This window comes from Engystomops pustulosus, chromosome 4 (genome assembly GCF_040894005.1).
Source record: "Engystomops pustulosus chromosome 4, aEngPut4.maternal, whole genome shotgun sequence".
Classification (NCBI taxonomy): Eukaryota; Metazoa; Chordata; class Amphibia; order Anura; family Leptodactylidae; genus Engystomops; species Engystomops pustulosus.
Window position 1 is genome coordinate 32,654,282 of NC_092414.1, and position 25,240 is coordinate 32,679,521.

At 40.2% G+C, this 25,240-nt stretch overlaps 1 long non-coding RNA gene across 1 annotated transcript in view; it reads left to right on the top strand.

Annotated features, from left to right (window-relative positions):
* Positions 1–336: 336 nt before the first annotated feature.
* The window catches only part of LOC140128924 (uncharacterized), a 78,672-nt gene continuing 53,768 nt past the window's right edge, over positions 337–25,240 (top strand). The window contains exon 1 of the long non-coding RNA XR_011855190.1: positions 337–1,127. This is a non-coding gene — a long non-coding RNA (uncharacterized lncRNA). The remainder of the gene's footprint in view (positions 1,128–25,240) is intronic.

Genomic DNA, 25,240 nt, shown 5'->3' on the forward strand with positions numbered 1-25,240 from the left:
TAAAAAGACACTTACCTCTTCTTCAACATGAGCCCACACTTGCAAAAATCTTAGAAGGGGGTGTTTCTTTTGTCTCCACAAAAGCTACAACGTTGGGAGATATTCTCTCCCCCAATACGTTTTCTAACATTGTACGTAAAAACAAAAATACATGGCTTCAGACCACAGGCAGTTTCTGCTGTGGTGGTCTACGCTGTAATATATGTAAATATGTCAATAAAACCACACGATTTTCCTCATACAGTACGAACAGTATCCACAATATAAAAACTCATATGAATTGTGAGACAACTCACCTAGTTTACTTAGTACAATGTATCACCTGTTCACTACAATATGTAGGCTGTACGATGAGGAAGCTCAAAGACAGAATTAGCGAACACATAACAGCAGCAAACCCCAAAACCATTTCCAGCACCCGGAACCTCTCAGGGGTGTCTAAACACTTTAAAGAAGTTCATGCTGGCAACACCAGCAGCATGCAAGTTATTGCTATGGAACAAGTTTCTCGTCCCCCTAGAGGAGGCGATTGGAAGAAACTTCTCCTTTCAAAAGAAGCATATTGGATCTTAAATCTTGATACTCGTTATCCAAAGGGTCTCAATCACAGACATGACCTATTATATTTTTACTAGTACATCTAGGTATGTCACGTATTGTTTCACACAAGTTGCCATTCACGAAAAAATCTCTCCCCCCCACCTTTGTGGAGGCGTGGTTCCATGCAGGAAATCCACTCATGCACACTTGTGCTAACACTATTTAACCTAGGTGAGGACCACAAGCAAACTAGGTATGACTAAGGACTGAGATCCCCCCAATAGAGTCCGAAACGCGTTACCTCTGCTATCCCCCCCCCCTTTTTTTCCGTGTCACACTGTCTATTGCTGTGTCCATGTTTTTCCATGCTATTCAGCAGTGTTTTAAAATATTTTTCTAAATAAATGCTTCCACATGTTTTTAAAGAGTCGCTTACCCTTGGACTTTTTTCATGAGTGCCGGTTTCCCGATTTTCCTCTTCTTTTTTTGATTCCTATGATACACCACTGTGGATTACCGGAACAGTGAAAGGGATTTTACCGTGCACCTGGCCTTGAATCTCCACTACAACCAACTACAACAAAAGGGTGAGCCGTTACCAGAATTTTGTTTTTTCTTTTTCTATGTATTATAGTAGTTATATTCCTGTACATAGGGGGCAGTATTATAGTAGTTATATTCCTGTACATAGGGGGCAGTATTATAGTAGTTATATTCCTGTACATAGGGGGCAGTATAAAGTAGTTATAGTCTTGTACATAGGGGGCAGTATTATAGTAGTTATATTCCTGTACATAGGGGGCAGTATTATAGTAGTTATATTCCTGTACATAGGGGGCAGTATAAAGTAGTTATAGTCTTGTACATAGGGGGCAGTATTATAGTAGTTATATTCTTGTATGTAGGGGACAGTATTATAGTAGTTATATTTTTTTGTATAGAAAGCAGTATTATATTAGTTATATTTTTGTAAATAGGAGCAATGTTATAGTAGTTATATTCTTGTACATAGGGGGCAGTATTATAGTAGTTATATTCCTGTACATAGGGGGCAGTATTATAGTAGTTATATTCCTGTACATAGGGGGCAGTATAAAGTAGTTATAGTCTTGTACATAGGGGGCAGTATTATAGTAGTTATATTCTTGTATGTAGGGGACAGTAGTATAGTAGTTATATTTTTTTGTATAGAAAGCAGTATTATATTAGTTATATTTTTGTAAATAGGAGCAATGTTATAGTAGTTATATTCTTGTACATAGGGGGCAGTATTATAGTAGTTATATTCTTGTACATAGGGGACAGTATTATAGTAGTTATATTCCTGTACATAGGGGACAGTATTATAGTAGTTATATTCTTGTACATAAGGGGCAGTATTATAGTAGTTGTATTTTTGTAAATAGGAGCAATGTTATAGTAGTTATATTCTTGTACATAGGGGCAATATTATAGTAGTTATATTCTTGTACATAGGGGGCAGTATTATAGTAGTTATATTCTTATACATAGGGGCAGTATTATAGTACTATTATAAAATATTATTGTATATAGGGGAGGAGGTATTGTAATAGTTTTTAGTATATAGAAGGCAGTATTATGTTGTGTATTCTATCACTAAAAGTGATTTAGTAGTTTTATTCCTATATAAGGGAGGCAGTATCAGTCTTTTCATTCTCTGCACTGTACATGTTGATAAAGACCATCTATCTGTGGAATTTGTTAACTCCACCCATATCACATGGCCACTCCTACTTCTTTGAACCCCTGCCAACAGAATGGGGCCGCTAGACATATGATGAGATAGTACTGCAACAGATTATTTGGTACCCAGTTAGAAGTAGTTACTGAGATGCTATATTTTCCATGACATAGTACTTTGTTGACTCAGTTTGGTTTGCCATGGTTTGACTGTTACAGCTAGTGTTGACCAATCAGAGTCCAGCAATTAGGGCATGTGACACTACTGGGTACCTAACTTGAATTAGGAAGAACTATATACATTTTGTAGATAAAATTGGTTAAAGCAAAATAAAGGTAAATTGTTATCACATAGTAGAAAAGAGGGAAAATATACCAGAAGATATTGGCGGACATTTATTTTTATCTATTTATTGCTATCTGTTATGCCACAACTTTCACTTGTTTCGGACACCAAAACAATTGAAAGAAGAAGTGCAAATTTGGACAATCATTGTATCTTCTTTCCAAGGACCCCATATAAAGTAAGAAACATGGAAGCAGCAGAAGGACCTCCAAAGATAATCCTGCCTCGATTATCATGCAGGCCCAAACAGCCAAGGTTGTGTCTCTTTTAAATAGCTTTGAGAGGAGAATATCCTGAGTTACCTCGGACTGTAGAAAGATTCTTTGAGTGCTGCCGGGTGAACTTTGTGCTTGGTTGATAGATTGGGGGCCCACAGAAAGAGCTCTGAGCAGGGGCATAACCACAGTGGTAGCAGCCATAGCAGCTGCTATGGCGCTTGCAGTGTCAGGGGGCCCCAGCATCTAAGCTGACACACTAAAGAGTGAAGTGGTTCCACCATTATATACATATTATGCTGCACATTGTACAGCATAATATGTATATAACAGGTCACATCTTCCACAGTATACATGGAATCGGCAGCGCATCAGCATCAGCATGAATCGGCAGCGCATATAACAAATGTTAGGGGAGAGGGGACAGCAGAACTACAGGACTAGGGATTTCACATCTGTATTTCCTGCTGAGTACCTCCCCCTTCTCCCATGGGGTCAGCAGCTACTGGGACAGATCTGTGTAAGTGTATAAATGTGTGAGTACACAAATGTATATATTCTAAGGGGTTGGGGGCTCCATTTAGAAGTGTGCTATGGGGCTCTGCCTCTCCAAATCATGCTCCTGGCTCTGAGGGCCACCTCTGGACCCTGTGACTTAGGTTCACCCCCACTGATCTATTCGAAGGAATGGGGGGGAGCCATTCTTAAAAGGGATAAAATGATTAATTAAAGGGGTTGTTCATTATATTATAAAGAGAAAAGAGAAAGTGAGTCAACGTGACAAATAAAGGGGATGGCCCTTTTCAATAAATCTCCTCTATTAGACATGTCTCCTTATTTATATGTACCTGTGTCTGTGCCTCCTTTGAAAGCTGCAGTCTTTCCATATTCTCAGCATGACGCCCTCTAATTACAGTAAAAAAAAAAAAATTCCAAAAAGAACATTTTATAAAAATATAGAGCATGTCCACCATATTTTCGTTCTGTATAGCCCATAGAAGTTAATCTGAACATAAAAAATATGGGCTAAAAATATGCTGCATTTTTGTTAAATATGTATGCACCGTATGCTGCTGTATATAGGTGCAGTTTCCAGAACCAGTGGGAGATGCATTGTGTCAGACAGCCAATAGTCAGCCATCCATCATTTACCAGCACGCCATATTTAGTACGAATATGGTGCGGATACAGTGACATAAGTGCACATACGGATGAAAATTGATGTGTGTATATGGATCCATACAGAACGGAAATACAGGACTGGAGAAATCACACGTTCATATGAATGCAGCCTACATCGGAGATGTGTTTTTTCAAGCTCATAAAGGGCTCTCCATCAGCCATTGATAATGAGCCTAGTTTGGGCTTGAACTTGGACATCTCAGATTTACATAAGTAAATTATATAGGAGCGTAGCAATGCCAAGACTTTACGGAAACTTATTGGTGATCAAAACATTTCTATACAATGAGGGCTTTAAGGTAGAGCTTCACTTTAACGATAACTGTAGATATAGTTTACATGGCATTAATCAGGATCAGACAGTAGGTGTTCTGCTTATGGAGAGATTGCCAATTAAGGCCACCTTAAAGGCGTGTGGAGTCCTAAAGCCATAGATGCTCCACTAGGGGATTCTGGGAAGAATGCAAATATGTTCTCATAGGTGTTAAATGGAAAACAATGCCTCCTTTTGCTACCTTGAAAGGCAGCCCCCTTAACACCAAGTACCTACAAGAAATCTAAAAAACATATTTGCATTCTACCCATGGCATTTATCACACCAAATTCTACCAAGACCATATATATTTTTTTATTTTTAATTACACATTTCATCGGAAAGTTTGCATTACATAATGGAGTCAGCTGCGGAGACCTCCCTGGAAGTAAGCAATATTATAATGAGTGAAGATGTCACTCCTGCCAAATTCCTTTCTTGGTGATTGATGGCCATATGTTAATTGTTGCCTCTCACCGTTGCCCATTTCATTTCTGCAAATCCTTCAGACTGAGTCAGGAAACTGACAAGAGAGAAATGTAGACACCACGTCGCTTGCTTAAAGAAATCAAACTTAGTGGGACTAGTAAAAAAAAAAACATTTTAAAAAAGTTGTCGGAGAGAGCTTTTTTCCATGTCTCCGTCCATCTAAAAAAAATAAAAAATAACACAGAACATTTCTTTTTCCGTTTCCTACAACCCACCCATGCTGTGTTAAATGGTCTTTTTCTGACAGGGAACAACACAGACTGCGGTGACAACGCGATATGACACATACAGAACATGCAGTGCTTGCCTCAGGCAAGCAAGGAATTTGCAGGGTAAAAACTACTAAATCAACTTATTCAGTAAAACCAAGTTTCACTCTTTGTCTCAGACGCACATATTCCGACTCCGTCATGTGAAGTCTTTGGGGATTGTGCTAGAAATAAGATCTAGCATCATGTGACTTACTACAACGGAGGAATTAGAAAATGATGCGGTGAAAAATATAGTTTGTTATAAGGAGATATTTGATATAGACTGTATAATATGACGGATAGATATCTATGGCTTGAAAAGCCGAAACGTTGCTATTGCCATTCATGGAATAAAGGAGATGACAACTTGTTTTACACTTTACTCCTGGAGTGCTGCTCATTTTTTCCATTTTTTACGTATGAAGGAATTGGGACCAAATTCTTGGTAGCCTGCACCCATTGAGTAATTTCTTATTTACCGTATATACTCGAGTATAAGCCGACCCGAGTATAAGCCGAGACCCCTAATTTTACCACAAAAACTGGGAAAACCTATTGACTCGAGTATAAGCCGAGGGTGGGAAATGCATTGGTCACAGACCCCCCAGTATATAGCCAGCCAGCCCCCAGTAGTATACAGCCCAGCCTGCCCCCAGTAGTATACAGCCCAGCCTGCCCCCAGTAGTATAGAGCCGTGCCCCCAGTAGTATAGAGCCGTGCCCCCAGTAGTATACAGCCGTGCCCCCAGCAGAATAAAAAAATAAAGTTATATACTCACCGTGCGCCCGGATGCGCAGCGCTGCCCCCCCGATGTCATTGTGGCTCCTATTCTTGCTTCAGCTTGCTGGGCACCGTCATGTTCTTCTCGCGGGCAGCGCCTACTGCTGACGTCATACTAGGCGCCGCCCGCGAGAAGAGCATGGCGGCGCCCAGCACGCTGAAGGAAGAAGAACAGCCGGGAAGCCAGAAGAGGAGCCGCGATGACATCGGGGAGCAGCGCTGCACATCGGGGCCACCGGAGGGTGAGTATATAAGTTTATTATTTTTTTAGTCAATTTTAGTCAGTATTGACTCGTGTATAAGCCGAGGGGACGTTTTTCAGCACATTTTTTGTGCTGAAAAACTCGGCTTATACACGAGTATATACGGTATCTAATTATTTGGACTTTCTTCTTGTAGATAGATAGAGATACATTAATGAGCAATAACCTTGTTAGATGAAACAATGGGAATTAGGGCCCTGCTCACAAGAGCTTACCATATATGAGGAAGGATGGGTGACACAAGAGCTAACAGTACTTGCAGGGGCGTAAATAGGAGAGCTGGGCCCGATAGCAAACTTCTGCCACTTTTCCTTAAAAAATATACATATTTGTACACACATTATCACATAAACAACATATACACACACATACAGCAGAAACACAGCATATACACACACATACAGTAAATACACTCATACATACAGAACATACATAGTGTATATATATCATATGTGCACATATACCGAATATACACACATACAATAAATGCACTCATACATACAGAATATATACACATACATAGTGTGCATATATATACAATGCATAAACATACAGCATATGTACACATATACAGAATATACACACATACAGTAAATACACTCATACATACAGAATGTACACACATACATACAGTGCACACAAATACAGCATATGTACAAATATACAACATGTACATGCACAAATACTGAATTTATACACCATAAACACACATAGAACATATTTACAGCATGCACACACATACAGCACATACACACACACAAATACACCATGTATACATGGTATACACACATACAGCTGCACACTCAAGCACACACACAGGTATGTACTCACTGTTAGGGAGTCTTCTTATCCTAGCGGGTCAGGGGTCACAGATTGGCCTCATGACTTCATGCATCTCATTAGCTGCTGTACACATAGGGGAGTAGATGTCAAGAAGTAAAGCTGATAGATTCCTAGTGTTGCCATCCCCTCCCCCCAACATTTCTCACCTGAGCTGCCAGCTAAGCTGTGTACTGTGGAAGATGTGCACTGTTATATACATATTATATTGCACAATGTGCAGCATATTATTCATATAGTTGTGCGTATGCTCCATTGGTTACTGTGACAGTTTGGGGGGCCGGGCCCCCTGACACTGTCAGGCCCTGCAGTAGTGGTTATGGCTGCTACCCTTGTAGTTACACCACCTGTTCAATGATCCAGCCATTCTTTAGATACATAGATATATAGATAATAGATGGATAGATAGATAGATAGATAGATAGATAGATAGATAGATAGGTTTCAAATTTAATCTACTGGTTTGAGGTGGTTTCCAATGATCTGAAAATGGCAACCAATTATATGGAACCAAATTTGCCAAAAAGGTGGAAAAATTCCTTTCTTGACTCATGCTTGCAATGGGTAGATTCTTAGTCAAGGAGCTGAACGTAATATATATGGATACCCTTTTCCCGATATTTATCAAGTTCTGTATATCAAGTTGATCTTTAAAACAAATACTTTTCCTCTTTAACTCCCTGCCCCAATCCAGTATAATTTTTGAAACATTTTCAAGCAAAATTTGACATTCATTGACTCACAGGGCTCATCACTCGTAAAGGGGTTCTATACAAAATCAAATACCCCTTCAATTTTTCCCTTTGCCACAGAATAGAGAATCAGTTGGTGATCATGGGGGTATAAGTGGTCAGACTTCCTTGGAACATTACAACAGGGGTCTGTTGTACCCCAAATGAAGAGGCCATGGGGCTCATGTGCAACTAGCTGCTCTTTTTATTTTATTTATCATGATACAAGGGACCATTAGGAACCCCACCAAAGATTAGCAAGTTATTCGGTGGATAGGGGAAAAGGTCATGAAGATCTTTAAGTTCAAACCAACTTTCCAAAGTTGGAATAAGCAATATTTAAAAAAATAGTTTTTAATAACTAATTTGCATAAAGATAAAAAAAAAATTATATTCTCTAAAATAACGGATCACTGAAAAAAAGGAAAGGTCTATTTGGAAATCTTATGAATGACCCTACATAAAGCATATTACCGGTTTCTAGAGATTTCTAGATGTTCTATTCCTACCCCATACATTATTACAGCCAAGCAAATCCACCAACTATATACTGAACAGCCCTACCTGCAAGTCATCAGCAGAGACCAGGGAGTTTCCTGGAAATAATGGCTTCTTTCAACTTTAGAGTAATTAGGAAGTCAACGTCTATGGGATATTTTCCAGGCGTAAGCCATGATCCCCACTACTAATTCATTTCCCTTCATCAAAAGGCTTTTTGTAGTTGGCTAATCGCAGGTCTAATGGATGGACACATTTACAATCTGGGTCTTTGCTGGAACAGTATAAGCAATGGGTGGTCTGTAACACATGCTATGTGTTACACTTGAGTATAAGCAGAACAGTCTACGAGGGAATTGTAGGGGACACAATATAGTCAGCTCACTTGTATGACATTTTCTGTATGTGTGTATCAGGAGGGAAAGACATTGAGCAGTATTATTACAGAGCGGCTGCAGCGGTGATACCAGTGGGCATGCGAATGTCATTGATCTCTATGGATCGGTAGGTTTGGACAAATGAATAATTTTTGTATCTTTTCACTTCAGGGGATGCAGAGAGATCAATGTCATTCAGGTGCATGGCAGAAACACACAAGATGTTTCTCAAAAAGGGAATAAATCCGGATATTTTTTTAGAAATATGTATTCAATGTATTTTATTGAGATTTCTTGCTCTTCTGAGCATATTTTTTCAAATAAGTGCATTAGCACTTCACTGTTGTGGATTTAGGTATGAGTATCATTTTTAATAAATTTGTAATAGAATTTTAACAAATTTTACTATGTAGGGAAGACAAAAGCTTCCCGGTTCGGAACATCCACAGTAAGCTTTCGTTCAGTGTGGTTTGAAAGCTTTACAAAGAAGTATGGAGGATGGGGAAAAGGGAGGGGGGGGATAAAGTGGAAAAAAATAAATAACCAGAGAGGAACTGCAAAATTAAAAAAACAGTAGAAATGCAACAAATTTATGGAGGCATCCAGATGATTAATACAGTGGGATCATTAGAAACGGACCCAGAATACTTCTTGCCATTGTTGGGGTACAAATTTTTCCCATCTAGAGATAAATGAGTAGGTACTTTCAGAGGGAGGTTTTAAAGGGGATTATAAATTACGGAGATAACTTTGCACTTCCTGAGACGTTCAAAAAAGGACAGCTCCAGAGGAGTCTAAGGCTGGTCTACATCAAGGTTGAACTCAGGTATGAATTTCAACAGGTACAGCTTTTACATTTTCATCAGCTGTTTGCCACAGCCGGGCCCATTGGCGAATGTCTTGAGGATATTCCACAAAAATCCCAACCCATTTTCCAGATGTCAAACCAGAAGAGGCAGTCACATTAAGCCCAGGAACCTTAGAGTTTACATTAATTGCCTATTCCTACTATGAAGATACCATTACCAATACAATACATTATAATTGTGGGTGTGTTACATATTTTGAATGGGGGACAACACCTTTAAGTTTGGCCAGTTATAGCAAACTTTACCAGGATAAATTTAAAACCCTAATAATTTACTTGTGTACCACATAAGGGAAGCAAGACTCAGGACTTCCTGTGACATCCCATGTCCTGCTGGCTTCTGGCGGATAAAATCAGTAGTTGCCAAGTGAGTACCAAGGACATAATGCATCTATTAATGGCTGCACAGCCCCCTCTATCCCGATCCCACCATTCCCTAACCTGGGTATCGAGAAGGACCAGAAAGAAGGCGAAATTGGGTCAACATGGTAATACAAAAAAACCCTTTATGTGATGGAGTATTCTATAATGCGTTTAATAAGTTAGCCTTTCATTTTATATAAAGTGAATTTCAGATTTCATTGTTTTAACACTTTTTCGTTCTAAATGAATATCGAGTCAAAAAGTCAAATCAATTAAATTCATTAGCTTCTACAGATTTAGAATTTGTATGTGCTATTCCCAGATTTCGACTAGACCTGTCACCTGACGTTGAAGTTCCAAATGTGAAAAAAAAAAATCACATAGATAAAAATAGCATCAGCAACTTTTATTCACGGTTATCAGGAGTGACATAAAGCATATTCAGTTACTTGTCCGGATAACAAAGAATCGGTATTGTAGCTAAATCTTTGTTAATTGGTTTCCAATTAGACATCTGTAGTAGTAATTGGGGAACAATTATAAAAGATGTATGGCTTTAGGACATATTTTACATGAGGTCTTAAAGGTTCAATCTATAAATCTAGCTGTGAAGAGAAAGCTTTTACAAAGATGCCATTGAGTGGCAAGTCATAACATCCCTCATTCTATTAGTTTGAATTTAGGTTACCCCCTACTAACTACTCTACTTTGAGATAAGTGATAGGTAGAGTAGTCAGTCCCCATTCATCTCAGCTTCTTGTTCTCATCTCAACATACAGGAACTTACTCTGTGGTTGATGTGAGTTACCACTGCCAACATAAATTGTCTAACCAGTCTTGCCCTTTATGTGGAAAAGGTTTCAAAAACCCAGAGCAGCAGTGGCCATGGGAGTGCCGAAGCAGGAACGCTAGGCCAGGGATGGGTGGAGGCCTCCATTCAAATAAAATAAATGATTGGCTGAACAATCTTATTTAGTTGAGACCAGGAAGATTATTCTATTAGTTTGAACTTAGGCTACCCCTACTAACTACTCTACTTTGGGATAAATGCTAGGTAGAATATCATAGTTTGATAGTATCATAGTTTATATGGTTGAAAAAAGACACTTGTCCATCAAGTTCAACCAAGGAAGGGAAGGGATTGCATGAGGAAGGAATTTAGGGGAAACAATTCTATATAACATAACCATCAATGTTATTTAGGTGTAAAAAGGCATCTAGACCCTTCCTGAAGCTCTCTGCTGTCCCTGCTGTGACCAGCGCCTGAGGCAGGCTATTCCACAGATTAACAGTTCTCAATCCTTATTTCTCTTAAGTTCTCAGTTCTCAGTCCTTATTTCTCTTAACTCTTCTCTTAACTCTTCTCTTAGTTCTCAGCGCCTGAGGCAGGCTATTCCACAGATTGACAGTTCTCAATCCTTATTTCTCTTAAGTTCTCAGTTTTCAGTCCTTATTTCTCTTAACTTCTTGTTCTCATCTCAACATACTGGAACTTACTATGAGAGTCAATCAATGGTTGATGTGAGTTAACACTGCCACCAGAAATTGTCTAGGTAGTCTTTCCCATATGTGGAAAAGGTTCCAAAAACCCAGAACAGCAGTGGCCATGGGAATGCCGAAGCAGGAATGCTATGCCAGGGGTGGGTGGAGGACTCAATTTAAAAAAAAGTTGGCTGGACTTCTTATTTAGTTTAGACTAGGAAGATTAAATTTCTGGAACACAAGAAATCTTGGAAAGGTAGGCAACAAAATTAGCTGCTTTATTTACAGTATCTTCTCCAAAAAAGTTAAATAAAAACACAGTTCCACCAAGTGCAACCTTCAATCCTAAAGTGTAAGATATAGAGGAAGGAAAGAAAATCCTAAAATGCAAATGCCAAACAGCACATAGAAACTAAAAAATTTCCTTCCGACTCTGCACAAAGACAGTTCGAATAACTCCCTGGATTAATGTCCCATAAATTTTGTTTCCAGAAGATCTGATTCTTTTGCTTTCATAAATGGTATCCAGGCCCCTCTTGAACTTGTCCGGTGTCTCCACCAATAAAAGAACCTGTCGAAGAGACTTAAAGAATATAGTCTTTCTGCTCCTACAGTAAAAAGTACCTGTCTTTATCTATGGTCATAGAGTCTTTCATTTATGTCTAGGGGATGCCCCTCGTCATGACCACTGGTCTCAGTCTAATCTCTGTACCATCCCTTCAAGTAATTATAGGTTGTGGTCTTCACAGATGCACCTGCGACCCCCCCTCCCCTCTTTGGTCCCAAGCGCATTCATGTGCCTTCCTCTGTCCCCTCAGTGTTGCGGCAGGCTCACTCACCTGTCCACGATCCCACGCTCTGTCCCACGATCCGGCACTCGCATCCCTGCCTCCTAGGGTGCGTGCACACCGGCTTCTAGAGATTTAAAGGTCCAATGCACCACTAATTGCGGCTGGCCCCTTGGCAATAAATAGCCACCCTCTTTCCTTGTGCCCGCCGAACTTTGTGCCTTAGTGTAAAGTGTGTTCCTATGCTCTGTGATTCTTTGGTGAATTCCCATTGTGACCCCGATTCCGTCCCTGACTATGCTCCTTTGCTGCCTGCCCTGACCTTCTGCTACGTCCCAAACTCTGATCCTGTGCTGCCCGTCTTGACCTCCTGCATGTCCATGACTACAATTTTGCTCTACGACTCTGTACTTTGCCATGGCCACCACCATGGACAAAGTCGCGCCTGCGGAGCGATCTTGTGGTACCACAGTGCATCAAGTCCAACCTACTTTGCGGCGGGTTCTGGTGAAAACTGGGTACCACTCAAACTCCGCTCCCAGGTGTCAGCTTGCGTCATCGTCCATGGTACAAAGGGTCCACTACCACTGATCCTGACAGTAGTTACATTAGCCCATAAATCTTATTTCCAGACTAAATGACACAAGTATTTTAACTTCATGTATGCCCATGCCCTTCATACACTTGGTCTTCACCCGTTCCAGTTCAACTATGTCATCCTCATAAACTGGTACCTAAAAATTGTACACAATATTGCATGTGTGGCCTGATTACTGATTCTTATAAAGGCAAAACTATGATTCTCTAGGTGAGAATCTATTCCTTTCTTTATACATGCCAAAAATGTATTTGCTTTTTCGTTTCTGTATAGGCATCTACAAAGGCGGCTTTAAGAATTTTCAACTGAACGGAACAATCTTTTTGGTAGAAATATCCTTTGATGTAATTTTATATTCTCGCTGCCTTTTATTTAACCTCGCATGATACATTTGACCTAAACAGACAAATATAGCTTCTCTATGCTGGCCAGATTTTGCTGAATTCTAAGGTCCTGTTAAACTGCTGAGGCCATTTACCAGTCTTAACAAGATGGGTCAGAGAGATGACATCAGGCAGATAACAGTGAACAAACCATTTAGCTTTCTGGCTGTGATCAAGATGACATTGCTACCCTTTGTGGCCTGTTGTTCTGCTATGAATGGGTCATTGATATATCCGTCCATACCAAAATGCTCCATTGTGCCATAAAGCTGCAGAGCCAGCTCATCATTTCATTACATAATAAAGACCCCCCATTTAGTGGAGGCCACATGTTGACTTAAAAAGGAGGGTATTCTTGTCTCTCTGACTTTCTACTGATGGGAAGAGGCAGGAAAAATGTTCTGTCCTGGTCAACTGTTTCTATTTGGAGACAAAAAAAAAAGAATTTAGCAATTGTACAGAAGGGGCAACAGTTCATTCCAAGAACTCTGATTAACATAAGATCAATTGTTTCTTGTGAAAGCATTTTTATCTGTTAACCAGCAGTTTGTAGGACGTTTCATGTAAATATGAATGTTATGTTGCAGAATAACTGAAAGTGAATGTGAATATCCAGTTCTGCTGAAAAAGGGCCCATTTACCTCCAAAAAGAAATGAGTTGGAGCTGCTAAAGATCATATTGAAGTCAAAATATAGGGGACATTTTCAATCCATTTATTGAGTATATTTTTCAGAAAAATGTTTATGCTTTTAAAAAAAAAATTCTATGTTCATCAAAACTGTTCTATATCCTGAAATTCGTACCTTGACCACCAAGGAATTATATTTATCTCCCCCTCCCTGTAAATGACAACTGTCACAATAACCTCTATATAGGTAACACTGACCCATTTTCACATCACTACTGACAATAGATGATGTCACAGCTTATCTCCTTCCCCTCCCTGTAGAATGACCTTTATATAGGAAACACTGACCCATCATTACATCACTACTGACAATAGATGATGTCACAGCATATCTCCTCCTCCCTGCACAATGACCTCTATATAGATAACACTGACCCATCATTACATCTCTACTGACAATAGATGATGTCACAGCTTATCTCCTCCTCTGTGTACATTGTCCTCTATATAGATAAGACTGACCCATCATCACATCACTACTGACAATAGATGATGTCACAGCTTATCTCCTCCTCCTCCCTGTACAATGATCTCTATATAGATACCACTGACCCATCATTACATCACTACTGACAATAGATGATGTCACAACTTATCTCCTCCTCCTCCCTGTACAATGACCTCTATATAGATAACACTGACCCATCATTACATCACTACTGACAATAGATGATGTCACAACTTATCTCCTCCTCCTCCCTGTACAATGACCTCTATATAGATAACACTGATCCATCATTACATCACTACTGACAATAGATGATGTCACAGCTTATCTCCTCCCCCTCCCTGTACAATGACCTCTATATAGATAACACCGACCCATCATTACATCACTACTGACAATAGATGATGTCACAGCTTATCTCCTCCTCCTCTCTGTACAATGACCTCTATATAAATAACACTGACCCATCATTACATCGCTACTGACAATAGATGATGTCACAGCTTATCTCCTCCCCCTCCCTGTACAATGACCTCTATATAGATAACACCGACCCATCATTACATCACTACTGACAATAGATGATGTCACAGCTTATCTCCTCCTCCTCTCTGTACAATGACCTCTATATAGATAACACTGACCCATCATTACATCACTACTGACAATAGATGATGTCACAGCTTATCTCCTCCTCCTCCCTGTACAATGATCTCTATATAAATAACACTGACCCATCATTACATCACTACTGACAATAGATGATGTCACAGCTTATCTCCATTCCTTTATGCACATATTTCTCTATATAGAAATGAGAGGATGTAGAAACATGAAGAGAAAAGATATTAAGAGGAGGAAAATGGAGACAAAAAAAGGAAAGGCATAATGATGACCACTGGAGATACAGGAACACTTGAGTTAGATACGACCCCTAGTTACAAACGGCCCTCTGGATATTGGTAATTTACTGTACTTTATAATTAGGCTACAATGATTAGCTGTAACAGTTATCAAAGGTTTCTGCAATTAAGCTTTATTGTTAATCCTGGTTCTTAGGACAACCCAACATTTTGAAAATCCAATTGTGACAGAGACCAAAAAAAAATTGTCTGGGGTTACAATGATAAGTTCGGACTTACCTACAAATTCCACTTAAGAACAAACCTACAGCACATGTCTTGTATGTAACCTGGAGACTGCCTGTACATAAAAGGAGAAATGGAAATTACAGGAGATTACAGGAGCAGCAAAAGAGGAATTTACAGGAAAGTTGGAAGAATACAGGGGTGGAATAGAGGAAAAATACAGGAGCAGATGAAAGGCAAAATACAGGAAAAATAACAAATAAGCTGAACCGATGCAGATTTCAGCTAAAAAGCATCATGTAAGGTTTTTGAATAGGTCACACTTTGTGGTAGGGACCTCAAACAATATTCTTGCCTAATGGATGGTCCTTCTCTCATGAGGTTTAAGAAACACTATTTCATAGCATTTTAGCTTGTATTTTTATTCCAAATCAAAAAGTTATTTATTCCCGATCCCCCAGAGTATTAGTAGGTGGTTGAGTATTATACATTTCTTACATTATCTTTGTTTCATCCAAGTATTTAAAAATGGAATCAAAAAGAATCATGACCCCTGGGATAAAGTGACCACAAACTTTTTTGACCTTTTCTACCTTTACCTTCATTTCTTGCTATTATTTAAAAAAAAAATAAATAACATTTGTACTATATCAAAGTGAGATATAAAATAGGAACCTTAAACAGTCCAGATACAAGGATAGTCCTACGTATCTGAACCAAGGCAATGAGATTGGACATGGCAGGGTACAGACAGGATACAATACACATTGTACAAAAAAATCAAGTGTTTAGAACTTTCTAGAAGGATGGTGTTAATTGGACATTATCTTATGGGGCCTCATTTATTTCTGGCAAAACTGTGTTGCTATGGAAACCAGCGTCACCGGTCTTCGGAGGCAGAGGTGTGAAGTGGGTCCATCAGATCAATGTTTTTCTGCATCTAAGCTCCTAGGGATGTGACATTATCCTGTGCTTTCAAGTCCTCTCACCTCTTGCTTTTCTTCTCCCTCTCTCTGCTTTTTTAATCTTTTGCACAGTTAGATTAAAGGGAATACTTTATTGAAAAAACATTAAAAGTGTAGTTCCTTAAGGCATTGAGTTAAAACCCCAGCCATGATTTATCGAAGGGGTTAAATTTCAATTACTTTTTCTCTTTACTTGGCCAGAACTGTATATTTACTCAGGATGATGGATGTTTATGAGGTGGCATTGCAAATGTCTAATAGTTCTTGGGAAAAAGGAAGGTCAAATGTTAGAATTTTTTCAAAATAATTTTTAACCACTTTTGAAATTGAAGAAAATTGATGCAAAAGTAAAAGTAAAACGATACTAAAATCTAAGCAAACGAAATGTAACTGTTTAATGTGAATGTCATCCCTGTCACACCCTAGAGGGGATCATTTAATAATTTATTTTTTGGTAAGTTTTTTTTCTTCTCTCCTTGTTGACCCTCCACTGCTTAACTAATTTATTCATGTTGTGCCTTTGGTGACTATGAGGGATTATTTAAAGGACCGTGGCACAGACTGTTTAGGATAAGAATATTTTGAGCCTGAACGGCCTAAGATAATGATATTTAAACTAAACCATCAGCAGAGGGTTCTCTGAACTTCAAAACAGCTAGTTAAGGGCTTGTTTTTTGTGGAAAGAGCTGTACTTTTAGTTTTTAATATTCTGAAAAATATTCCAAAATATTTTTTTTAATGTACCCTCTATTTTAGTCACCTTCTTTTTTGGTATTGTGTATATATGACAAGATTGATTGACAAATTATGCTATAAAATGGAGCCTGACAATGAAAATAAACTTAATAAACCACAAACAGATTGTTGTGAATCAGAGTGACACCATCTAGGTCATGTTTTGGCCATGACCGAGTGGTGGCATCATCCAGAAAATTAACTGTAGTGAGATGTAAAATGGTTGCATAAAGTAATGGAGATGATAGCTCAGCACTGAAGTCAAGCTCTCCCTGCCTCAAATGTGCCCCATAATTGACATAATGGGGCACATTTAGTAAGGGTCCAAATCGTGTTTTTCCGCCGGGTTCTCCGAATTTTACCATTTTGCGCCGAATTGCCCCGGGTTTTCGGCGCACGCGATCGGATTGTGTCGCATCGGCCCCGGCTTGCATGCAATGAAAAATGGGGGGCGTGGACATTGGAAAACCCGACAAATTTGGAAATATTGCACTATTTAAAAACAAAAAAGGGTCGCTAAACACACAGTTACATGCACCAGGAATAGGATGGTGAACTCCGGCGAACCTCGGCGCAGCAGCGACACCTGGTGGACATCAGGTGCACAACCTTAGTGAATTGCCGGAAGACCCGGATCCTCGTCGGAGAACGTGCCCCTGGATCGCGACAGGACCAGGTAAGTAAATGAGCCCCAATGTAAGAGCCTTGTGGAGAGGCAGCTATGATGCCTCTGGGTACAGGATATTCAATTACAATGGAGGGGGATTCTGAGGCAGGGAGAGCTTGATTTCATTGCTTAACATTCTGCCCCATGACTTTATACTACCAATTTACATCTCACTTTAAAGTCCATTTTCTAGATCTAGATGATGCCACCACACTGGGTCATATAAGTAACATGATGTATAACTTAATAAGCCACTGGACAACATACCGGTATTTGCTTATAGTTCAACTTCTGTTGAGTGGTTCCCTTTAAGAACATCTTGTATTGGAATAGGCCACTTTAAATCTATGAGCCATGTATAAATAGTGGTAAATGTTTGCTAATGATTGTGTAATATATGAAGATCCTTTGGGTTCCTTGAGCTGCATCAGGATGGTGAACCCCTTCAACGTAGGCTACTGGTTGGCTGGTCTCTGCACATAGGTGTAATCCCAGTAACTCATTGTATCCTTTTATCTGTATTAAGTGCAGAGAATGTTCTGAATACATTTCTTGCCTCTTTTGGCTCACAAGCATGACTTTCAAGAGGTCATAACATCAAGCATTAAAGACAAACCAGTATATCCTTTCTTGAAGGAACAGATTCCAAACTCTAGAAAGATCTGTTTCAATGTATTTGCATCTCATCAGAAGAGTGAAGGGGACTGGTTTAGCTGTGTTGTCATTACAACACTTTGCCAATTAAGACCACCTTGCAGGAATGTGGAGATTTACACCCATTGACACACCTCTAGTGGATTCTTGGAAATATTCAAATACATTTTCCAGGAAAACATTTCCTCGTGAAAGACAGCCGCCTTATCATCAAACATGACTTTCAAGAAGTCTAATGACACACATTATTTGCATATCAATGGTGCTATTTTGGGGCCCACTCTGGTACAGCAATGGAATTGTAGGTGAGGAAGATGCCTATTTGCTCTTGAAAAAGTGTACAGAAAGTTTCAAAATCGTTGCAGGAATCAAAACTCCAGTGTGTGGACATGCAGAATAATATTGTTTATAGTAGATTTGAGGCTTGTTTTTTGCATTTAGCAACTCTTTCTCTCTACAGTTTCTGCCTTTAAATTTGCAATTCACTTTGGGTTGATGGGTGCAGATTTAGCTGCTTACCCTCACTTCTCCATAGAGCTTCAATGTAATCTGACACCTGTACATGGTAATATTATTTCACACTTGTCAGAACTCTCTGAATGGGTTCTGGCTGCAGGGTTCTACGCTTGTGAATTACACCAGGGTAATTCTGCTTTGGGCTGTGATTGACAGATTGCTCTGCTAAGTTTAGTTCCCTTGGCTGAGCTGGGTGTGTATTATGGGAAAGCTGGTTGCTTTCAGTTTGGAGTTTAGTGTGTGTGCCAGATGGGGGCTGATGGAGTCCTGGGCCAGTGTTTTTCTCATATAACTGCTCCACCGATACCTACTTGCTGGTTATACTGGTCTCTGGATGCTTGTGATTATTCCTTCTCTATTCTGCTTTTGCTGTGTTTTTGGATTACTCACAATTTTGTACTTTGCTGCTATCTTGGTTTTTTAATTATTATGCTGACTGTGCTTTCATCTATCTGTCTTTATCTCACTCTCTGTTCATTACCTTCTCTTCTGTTGTGAGCACTCAGAATAGGGACTGTTGACCAGTTGTCTCTTGCAGGTTAGCGCAATATGGGCAAGTAGGTAGGGACAGGAGTTGTCATTAGCTACCAGACCTGTACTTCTTTCGCTCCATTTAAAACTCTGCTCTCAAAATTCCTGATATATTTTTCCATATTTTTCTACTATCCAATTGAAAAGCAGGCTAGGAAGGAAGGATAATGATAGCCAATGTAACTGGAGAAGTATTTTGTAGTCGCTGTTACAATTGATATATGCAAATTGTATTGAAAAATTACTATGTTAGCTTAAAACATTTACTAACAAAAAGTCAACATGCAAAGATATTTTCAATGTGAATGTATAATTTTCAACACTCGTCTTGTTTCTCTTATTCCTTTCGTCAGAGAGACCACCAGCTGGTGTTCTTTATTTTTGTGGTTCTGTTAGTGTTACTGTTTACTTTGTTTTAGTGTTAACGCATATGATTTACTACTCACTATGCAGTCGCTCTTGTAAACTCTCTCTGCTGTTTACCAATTCTGAAATGTTTAAGGATAAGGAAATGTTTAAGGATAAAAACCTAAGGACGAGTCCTACAGAGACCTTGATTAGTTCTGGATGGAAAACCTTACACTTCTCATTGCCCCAATATACAGCTTGATGCTTCTCTGGAAGATTGACAGCTTCATACTGCTTTAGGTCAACGGGTGTCGTCTGAGCTTTAACATTTGTGTCAAATTGTGTTGATAATGTTTTTTAGAGGTTGAGCACCACAACTGGAGCTCGTGACAGATCAAGATCTAATAAAAATTATGAATTTCAAGGGAAATCCAAATATAATTCTGTAAACCATTTATATAAATTTTACAATAGATTAGGCTTCATGCACACAACCATTATGGGGGCCATGATCTGGCCACAACATTTCTGGCTGTGGTCTATGGCACCCACTCATGTCCTATATTTTGCCAGAATATAGTGTCGGCCGCCCAGCTTTCTATGGATAGGGGAGGGGTGAGGAACACTAAACCCCCTCCCTCTTCCCGGTTGTGTCTATAAGTATAGTATATAAATCTATAATATATTTTAAAAATCCATTGTAGTGTCATCAGCTTATGACCCAAGGTCTTGTTCTTGACTAAGTTTCTGTATCTCTTGATCTGCTGTGCTGATGCTATAAGCCTCTGTACATGACTGTTTCCTTACACCAGTCCTGACTTTGGCTTATCCTAGACCCTTCTTATAATGTCCCTCTGTTTCCTCTATTACATAATTACTAATTGTCCTTTCACCTATATCAGGACTACTTCTTAACATTGACCCTGTCACAGCAAAGTCCAGATCCCTTTGCAGAGGTTAATGGGAAATAACTTTGGGTCCTTTGGGATGATACTGTAACGTCCGTGCCTGAACGTCGCTCTATCCGCAGTTGGCGGAATATATGGTGTTTATTTGTGTGTGAACTGTGGCTTAATTTATGTTTGGATTAACTGAGCCACACCCGGCTCCATGCATTTTAGTCCTGCCCAGCAAGGGTTACTAGGCTGATGGACAGTTCCCCCAGGGTGCTGCTGGAGGCGTGTCCGGGAACTGCATATATACCTGCCTGCTCCCATCAGACCTTGCTGGTTATTTTTAGTCTTGTCCTATCTGTGTATTGAGCTCAGTTTTACCTGTCTCTGTTTATCCTGCCTTGTACCTGTATCTGACCTGTGATTATCTGCCTGTAGTCCTGTATATATCTGTCCCTGTCTCAGTCCTGTGTTTCTATTCTTTGCACCAGTGTGAACACTGGTCTATTCCTGTATTCCGGTTACCTGTTCAGTCTTGTGTTTGTTTCTGTGCGCCAGTGTGAACACTGGTCTATACCTGTATTCCTGTTACCTGTCCGCTCCACCATCCAGCAGCTGCCAGACGAAGTAAGTGTCCCCTGTCCTGTTGTAGGATCACTCAGGGACCGTCAGTTAGGTTCCTGATAGTGGGTTCGCCCTTATCAGGGCGGTTTATCTGCTTTAGGCAGGACCTTAGCCCGCAGGGATGTCGCAGGGTGAGTTCGCCATCACTTACGTAGTCTGACATCTAGCGCCAAGTCTGGTTGTGGTTGCGCGTTTGCTGGACAGGTGCTGATAGATACCTTTGGGAATAGACCTAAATCAAACAAATTAGGTGACACAGGAAATCCATATACTGCTGTTTGTTGCATCCACATGCAATCTGCATCCAGAAGAGTCAAATTTTTATTTCCTTCCAACATGTGCTGTCTAAGGAGAGTCGCGAGACCCCAAATGCATTACATGGTCATCACAAATTCCAAAATTGGCCGATTTGTGTATGGAGACCTAAACCAACTACATCAAGTAGGCCATTTTTTTTCCAGTAAATGAATTTACCATATATAATCTAGTATAAGCTGACTTGAATATAAGATGAGGCTTCTAATTTTACCATAAAAAAACTGGGAAAACCTATTGACTTGAGTATAAGCCTAGGTGGGAAACGCATTGGTCATAGCTCCCCCCCCCCCTCAGTATATAGCTATTTAGCCCCTTGCCCCCCAGTATAAAGCCAGCCACCTGTCCCCAGTATAAAGCTATTCAACTGCCTGCTCCCTCCAGAATATAGCCAGCTATTCCCCAGTATATAGCCAGCCCTTTTTTCAGTAAATAGACAGCCAGGCCCAAGTATATAGCAATCCTTCAGTATATAGCCCCCCAGCTCCCAGTATATAGTCAGCCAGCCCAGTATATAGCCAGCCCATATTATATAGCCAGCCCACAGTATATAGCCAGTCAGCCATCCCCCAGTATATTGCCAGCTAGCCCTAGTATATAGTCAGCCAACCCCGAGTTTATAGCCAGCCCCCAGTATATAGACACCCTGCCCCCTAGTATATAGCCAGCCAGTCTGCCCTCAGTACATAGAATGCCCCAGAATATAACCAGCCACAGTATATAGCCAGCCAGCCCAATTATATAGCAAATCAGCCTGCCCCAGTGTATAGCCAACAAGCCCCCTGCCCCCAGTATATAGCCTGCTTGCCCCAGTGTATAGCCAGCCCCCAGTATATAGCCAGCCTTCCCCCAGTATATTGAGAGCCAGTCCCCAGTAGATAGCCAGCCTGCCCCCTAGTATATAGTCAGCCAGTCTTCCCCTAGTATATAGCATGCCCCAGAATAAAAAACAGCCCCAGTATATAGCCAGTCAGCCCAATTATATAGCAAATCAGCCTGCCCCCAGTGTATAGCCAACAAACCCCCTGCCCCCAGTATATAGCCAGCCAGCTTGCCCCAGTGTATAGCCAGCCAGCCTGCCCCAGTGTATAGCCAGCCAGCCTGCCCCAGTATATAGCCAGCCAGCCTGCCCCAGTATATAGCCAGCCAGTCTTCCTCCCAGTATATAGCATGCTCCAGCATATAACCAGCCATAGTATATAGCCAGCCAGCCCAAGTATATAGCCAGCCAGCTTGGGCACAGTGTATAGCCAGCAAGCCCCCTGCCCCCAGTGTATAGCCAGCCTGCCTCAGTATATAGCCAGTCAGCCTGCCCCCCGGATATAGCTAGCCCCAGTATGCCACGTAAATAAAAAGTCAATACTCACCTTTTACACTCTGAAAGTGGAGTCTGACGTCATAGCCTGTGTGCCTCAACGTTGCATGGACCTGCTGTTGCCAGACGTAAGTAGAGAAGACTCGAGAGGACCGTAGGAAAGATGAGTGTTTACTTTCATTTTTGTTTGACTCGAGTATAAGCTGAGTTTGTTTTTTTCGGCACTTTTTTGGTGCTAAAATTCAGTATATACGGTAAAGAAAAAAAAACATTCCACAATTTTGGAGCAACATGCGGAATTACCAGTGAAATCTAAAATACTGTAACATTTTTCTGAATGAAACAATAACTATTTTTATATGGAGCCCCTTTCTATAATATTTATATACAGATGGTACATGGGCTGCGATCTCCTAAGACAATCCTACTACATGAATTTAGTCCACAGGGATTATGTATATGTGGATAGATTTTTCAAAATGGATTTGCGTTAATATTTCTTCATGCACTTAAATGATTTGTTTTAATTACATATTCCTGAATAATAGTCTAAAAGCCAGGCTGTAATACAACGTCTACTTTCATACAGATGAATTTTGGTCCACAGAACTATAAAGCACATAATAGACACAGCTATTATATAATTGTATAATGCTAAGTGCATTTGCTTATGGCCTCAGAATCTAAGTTCCGAGGCTTAGAGAAGAATTCCATGCATCAGAAACTCAGAATAATTAGAGCGATTGAAACAAAATGGAATTTTTACATTTAAATGCTACAAAACGCGTCTGGCTTGTCAAGATTTGCAAAATCTCTCTTATGTCTCCGCTTAATTCTCAGTTCTTAAAAATGTAGCGGGATTCAGGATCACATATGTTATTTATCAACTGTTTGATGCTTTTCTGCTGTTTGATATCAATCCACATTGTGACTTAGCGCAATATATCTTTTGGTGGATCAAAAGTAAAAATGAAATCTGACTGATTTTGTTTCCGCCAGGCTAGGAGTCCCCATTTATTTTAATCTGTTCTGTGAGCTAAGATCAGTGCCATGGAGAAAGGTTGTCAACTTGACCCTGCAGACCATGCAGCATTTAACAAGGAAAGGAATATGCAAATGTGTTTTCTAGGGTTGGAAAACTAAAAATAGCCCTTAAAGAGGACCTGTCATCCTCAAAAACGGCACTGGGAGTTTCTTACTAAAGTAAGCAGCTTCTAGTGCTAAAACAAACGCAGCAGTGTTAGAATGCTAGCATTATTGTAAACCTCTGATAATGCTAACAAACACCGCAGCGCTGTACACTGGAAACACCGGACCACTCTCAAAATGGTCCGGCGTATTCATGAGGGGCGGTCGGAGGCGCTGCCTCTATCGCAGACCTCTCCACAGGCCGTAGACTCGGCAGTCACCGCCCCTAATCCTGCCCCCAATCCCGCATTCTCATTAATATGCCGGACTGCTTTGAGAGAGGTCTGACTTTTGCAGTGTACAGCGCAGTGGTGTTTTTAGCATTATCGGAGGTTTCTTATAACGCCAGCATTTGTAACACTGCTCCGTTTGTTTACTTTGGTAAGCAGCTCCTAGTGCGGTTTTTGAGGGCGACAGGTCCTCTTTAACTGATTCTGGATTTACAGCTAGCAGCCTGCGTACTTAGAGCTTGGACTTTAGGAGGCTAGTCAAGCAACCAGGCAGCTGAATGTCAGGTTCCTGGCAGCAGGCAGGTCCAGGGGACCCTAGAAAGAAGACAGAAGCCCCCAGAACTGTACATATAATATAGACAGCAATCCAATTTCTCTTGGTGGCCATGTGATTAAACACAGGAAGTCGGACATCTGTGACAAAGCAGGGAACAATAAGTTACTGATTAAATTGCCATATTGGGATTTGCAAAAATTAAGTAGGTTTTACAGTGGGTACGGAAAGTATTTAGACCCCTTTAAATTTTTACTGTCGTAAATATTTTTTTTTACTTAATAATGTGCACTCTGCGACCCATCTTGAAAGAAAAATATTGAAATGTAGATATATTTGCTAAATTATTAAACAAGAAAAACAAATATCACATGGCCAAAAGTATTCAGACCCTTTGCCGTGACACTCATATTCAACTCACTTGCTGTCCATTTCCTTCCAATCCTCCTTGAGATGGTTCTACTCCTTCACTGGAGTCCAGTTGTGTTTAATTACACTGATTGCACTTGATTATGAAATGTACACACCTGTCTATATAAGACCTCAAATATCACAGTGCAAGAGCACATGAGAATCACAAGAAGCCCAGGGAGCTCAGAGAATTGTAGCAAGTTCACAAAAGAATTTCTGCAGCACTCAAGATTCCTAAGAGCATAGAAGCATCAATAATACTTAAATGGAAGAAGTTTGGTATGACCACAACTCTTCCTTGGCCTAGCCATCTAACCTAACTAAGCAATTATGGCAGAAAA